This window comes from Podarcis liolepis, assembly GCF_965112155.1.
Source record: "Podarcis liolepis genome assembly, chromosome: 16".
NCBI lineage: Eukaryota > Metazoa > Chordata > Lepidosauria > Squamata > Lacertidae > Podarcis > Podarcis liolepis.
Window position 1 is genome coordinate 6554230 of NC_139567.1, and position 5519 is coordinate 6559748.

At 46.2% G+C, this 5519-nt stretch overlaps 1 long non-coding RNA gene across 1 annotated transcript; it reads left to right on the forward strand.

The window, feature by feature from the left end:
• Positions 1 to 706: 706 nt before the first annotated feature.
• On the forward strand, positions 707 to 3470 carry LOC310695884. Its single transcript, XR_014520333.1, has 2 exons — positions 707 to 1914; positions 2935 to 3470. It is a non-coding gene; the product is annotated as an uncharacterized lncRNA (long non-coding RNA).
• Positions 3471 to 5519: the final 2049 nt, after the last annotated feature.

A 5519-nucleotide genomic window follows, 5' to 3' on the forward strand; every position in this document is an offset into this window, starting at 1 on the left:
GTTCTAGCAAACAGCCAATAGGAATTTCAACCAGGCTGATTGGACAGAGGCAGCCAAAGGAGGAGCAAGGGGGCTGGGCTGAGGGAATATAAGTGCTGGCCATAATGGCAGGAGGGCAGGCCAGAGCTTGGTAACCATATACCACTGTGCCTCTTATTTATTTGTCCGACAAATAAATTATTATTTTAATTTCTCTATTGCTGCGTTGAATATTTCATTCCAGCTAAGCGTTAACCACAAGCAGGGTGCTACAAAGTCACAAAAAGCATGCACGAAATTCACAGTCCTGTGCACAAGCATATATACCCCTTTCCAGTTCCCTCCTCCTTTCTCCTCCCTCAGGAGTCCTGCCCCATGTTGAGGTTCCTGAGCATGTACAGAAAGCTGTCTTGGGACTATTGTGGACTCTTGGCAGGAAAGGGGGTGAGGGGGTTTCAGTGTGTTCCAGTTGTTTCATTCTTGTGCTTTGGCATGGTTCCCGGAGAGAAAGCAAGTTGCAATGTGGTTCTGAGAAAGGCCTGAGAAGACAATGGGCTCTGTTCTCTACCTTGTTGCAATCTTTTTAGTTACAGCAAGCGGAATGTTTCTGATGCTTAGCTGCTGAGAAAATGATTTTGAAAAGCTTTTGAGAAGCTTTGAGCCTGCTTGGGGGGGTGTGACTTCGGGCCTAGGTGAGGTCACCTGTCCTCACCTTCCTTCATTGTAACCCCTATCTCACCGAATTAGAGAAACGGGTGAGCTTAAGTGGTGTAAGACAAACTAGTGTCATTGAAAATAAGGATTGTACCTCCATTTCTTTTCTTCCAGACTTCTTCCAGATAAGGCGAAGGACCCTGGAGCAAAGCGCGCCTACCCATGGGAAGCAAGTTAGGGGTGACCTGGCCATCAAGGGGATAGGCATACCTATCCCCAAAAAAGAGAACCCCCCCAAAGAGAAACATAGAAAAGCCCCAAAATGAAGCCCCCAAAGTAGAGAAAGGGGGCCTCCTCCAAGGCATCTGAGGGAACAAAATCATCCTGGAGGAAAGGCCTAAAAAACATTCCCAAAACTTCTTTCACCCAGTGCCCCCTCCCCAGTGCCCCTCCCTGCCCAAGCCATCAGCCCCATGTCGGCAGAGGCTGGCACCCCTCTCCCTGCCCACCCACTGGAGACCCCTGCTCAGCATTTCTGGCTAGGGTCCCTGCCTACCTGACCCATCACCTTTGACCCCCGTCCCAACCCTGCAGATGTCCAGACACCCAGCCCCCTGAGCTTCAGGCAGCTCAGTCCCCCTCTCCACAGGGCACAGCGGATATCAGGTGTGGGGCAGGTGGGCCCAGTTTGGACAAAAGACCTTGCTGGCCAAACTTGGCCCACGCACTGGAGGTTCCCTGGTGGTGTGGGCATTGTTGAGCCAGTCAGGCCCCGCAGATTTCCACCATTGTTTGTTAATTGGGTTAAAACGTTAGCAGGGTTATTGTAAATTCAGTAGTGTAAAGTATGATAGATAGAGTGGGAAGGGAGAAATAGGAATATATGGGGAAATTAAAATAGGCAATGTGGCGTTCGTACGGAGCCCCCGGTCGTCTCGCAGACTATTGACCCGTACACCACTAATCCACTGCCACCAACCAGGTCCTCCCCGGTAAAATCACTTCAGCCTCAGTCAGGTTCTCAATTAATAAAAAAGGGTGTATTTTATTTCAGACACAAACTGTTACGGTATTCCAAACGTGGTTACTCTTTACTTTCTTAGTCTTATTTTCCTCTCTATCTCTTCTGCCTCCCCTCAATCAAGAACCCACTGCCCTATCTCCAACTGCCTGCCAACTGCTCCTTCAACTGCCTTTCCCAACCAGCCAACCCACTAAAACCCACCAACTACTCCCAACAACAACTCACTCAAACCTCGGGCTAAGCCCTTTTATACACAGGTAGGCTCCGCCTCCAGCTTTCCTATTGGTCTATATTTTTAACCCTATCTCTCCCCCCTGTTCAAACATTTTCTAAATGAACGGGCAAATGCCACATCCCTCCCCCCTTAAATAAGTTTGATCAGGAGGGATAACTGAACAGAGTTATACTCCTGATCAAACTGCATTAAACATTTAAAGCAACTCAGTTATTTACAGGAAAAATTATTAACTGTCCATGGTTAACCTTCATCATCAGGTCTTCTTTATAAAGGATCGGCCACAATGTTCAGGGACCCTTTTACGTTTCTTATGGTGAAATTGAAGTCCTGCAGCAACAGGGCCCATTTCATCCATTTGCTATTAGTTCTTATCATCATGATCGGATGCAGGTTGTCTTCCTCTCCCGGTTGACACAGCACGGCTCCGATCCTGGCATACAACGCATCTGTAAAGATGGTGAACTCTAGGTCATAGTTTGGTGCGATGAGGACTGGTCCGGTAGTCAAGGCATTCTTTAGCGCATCAAATGATTGCTGGCACGTTGATGTCCACTCCACATGCTCTGGTTCTTTCTTACAAGTCAAGTCTGTCAGTGGTGCAGCTATAGTGGTGCTGCCCAGGGACTCTCTGAGGGTGTTATGATCCCTGCCTTCAGCTTCTCCTGCACCTTGTTGCAGATTTTATCCATGTATGTCCCAGTTATCCGATAAGGGGTCACTGCAATGGGTTTAGCATCCCCAGTGTCTATGCGATGGACCACTCCCTTTGCTATTCCTGGAACATTACTAAAGATGGCTTTTCATTTTTGTAGGATACTTCCCTTACAGTTCGAAGTGACTAAACCAGCCTCCCTGGCCATTATATAGGTGACGCTGTAGCAAAGGAAAAATGAGATCAACAGTTTCCTTTGCCTCCATGGTGTGTAGCCAGAGTCTCTGGCTTTTCCCCTCTGTTGCCTTACAAATTGGCATGGGAGGGATTGGCACATAGGTGCAAAGTTGGTCTGACTTTGACTGGAGTTTGTTCTCTTCCTCACAGGCGATTCGCTTTCCTATGATGCCTTTCTCAGCCAAGGACAGACAGCAGGAGCCCAAGAACCGGAAATGGGCAGAGGTATATCAAGGAGTCTGGTGCTACGACGACTGCCACCTCTACAATGCCCACCCCTCCTTTGCAGATGGGCTGAACTGTGAAAGTGGCCAAGAGTACCACGATTGCTCCAAGCACTCAGAAATGACATTCAGGAGCATGTCATCCCCTGGCTCGATGTTCTCCTTTCCTCCGGAGGCTCCATGTGTCTTTCATCCCCTGATGGGGTGGACTGGAGGTTTGACTTCAGGGTGGTTTTTTTAGGCCTTTCCTCAAAGGTGATTTTGTTCCCTTGGATGCCCCCTTTCTCTATCTTTTGGGATTCCTTTTGGGCCTCATAGGATTTTATCTTTGGGAGGTTCTCTTTATCGGGGTTAGGTGTGCCAGGTCTCCCCTATCTACCTTCCCATGGGCAGGACAGCTTTTTCTGAATAGGTTCCAGGGTCCTTCTCACTTTGCTTCATTTCTTTATATATATATATATATATATATATATATATATATATATATATATATATTTGTCATTAAAGAATTATTAGTTTTGAAACATATGTGCATTGCCTCATTTTTCAAGTTGTGTTTTCCAAAGATCAGCTTCATTTGTTGTGAGACATTAGTGTTACATACAATGTTAGGTTAGGAAGAAAAAGGGGCAAGAGGGGGTGGCAATGGTGAGTGGGGTGGGAATACTTCTATTCTTCTACTTAGTGTATGTGGGGGGCGGGTTTTGTGTCAGTGTCGCTTGTGTGGGTTCTCTTACTATAAAAAGGTATAAACCTAAATCAAACAAGTGTTGGAAAGGTAAAGAGAAAGAAGGTTCTTTTTCTCATATGTGGTGGTCTTGTAGTAAGGTTAAAGCTTACGGGGAAATGATATATAATGAATTGAAAAGGATGTTCGAAATAACCTTTGTAAAAAAAAACAACCAAGAAGCTTTTCCTTGGGGAATTATAGGGACAGCACTACATAAACTGTATAGAAATTTACTTATGTATGCTACTGCAGCAGCAAGAATGCTACTCATCCCAGCAAAGGAAGAATGGATACAAAAACTTAATGGAATATGCAGAAATGGCAAAACTTACTGGAAGAATAAGAAATCAAGATAACAAACTTTTTATTAAAAATGGAAATGGTTTATTGACTATTTACAGGTAAATAGCAAACAGATAAAAAACATGGGCCGGATTCTTGTAATAACCTGCAGTTTCATAAGAGTTTATATTTAAAGTAGATAATTAAATGAGCAAGTAGATGAATTTGGATATGCAGAAGATATTAAAAAATAAATTTAAGGAATCACAGAAACAGAGGGAAGGAAGTCAAGCATTGACATGTTAAAATGCTTGTAAAACTTATGAAATTTATAGATTTTAAAAGTATAACTAAAAACCTAGGGGGAAAAGAGAAGAGAAAGGATGAGTTCTGGGTCTAGGAAGGTGCCCCTTTGTAGTCCACTGGGATGAGTCCTAAAGAACTGGTCCGTCCTGGCGGAAGGGCTGGGGGGCAACTGGACCAACCAAAAAGTAAGGCAATTTTGCCAGCAGGAATGGCCCCTTTATGTCCTCGGTGAACTTGTTGTTTCGCCTGAATTCAGACTGATAGATGGCGGCAGAACTTTGAAACTGTTGGAGTTCCTTAGGAACACTGGGAAATGGGATGAACATGACTATGGAGAATTGTTGAATGATTTGACGTTGAAACCTGCTTTGATATAGCCTTGCAAGTTTCCGCCAGTCTTAGAAAAGGTTCCTCTGCATAAACCCTCTGCCCCTGCCCCTGGTACTTTCTGATCCTGAGAAGAGGACCCTCCCCCTCATGTGTCTCACCCCAATCCTGTCCCTGTCAATCGCACTCTTCTTCACCCCGACCTGGCGCCATCCCCAATTCAAGATGCACCCTCAGGCAGAAGGTCCCCATATCAGACTCGCTCATTTCTTTGGTCTCAGCATCCTGAGGACCCTGCGAGTGGGGGGAGGACAACCCAACATGGCTCCTCTGGGTGTCCCCTGGACAAGCTGAGGGAATTGGGTGCTGTGGGCAAAGAAGAAGAGCTTGGGGAGGCCAATGAGATGGAAAACTCCCTGTTGGGTTGCAGCATAGAGGATTTGAGCAGAGGCCTTACTCATCTGGAGCAAGTGAAAAGAAAAACACAGAGCTCACCTGTGAGGGATGGGGATGAATTGGGAACAGCCTTAGTTGATGTAAGAAGACAGGTTGTTCAAAAGGTGGCGTGAGAAAGGAGAAGGCCTGACCTCAACTCCACAGAGTCTTTACCCTCTGAGGCAAATGCCTGCAGGTCTCCAGGCACAACTAACCAGGGTTCACATCCCATTCTCCAGCACTGACCTTTTCAACTGGAAGAATCAAAGGCCCAGGTTTGTTCAGCTGAAGCAGATCAAATGACCAGTCTAATGGAATCAGCCAGTCCTTTCTCTCCCCCCCCCCACAGCTCTCTCTCCCCTCAAACCAGCTGGGCTGCAGAATTTTCCCTCTCCTCCCCCACCCCTTAACCAGCATGCAATCTCTCTATC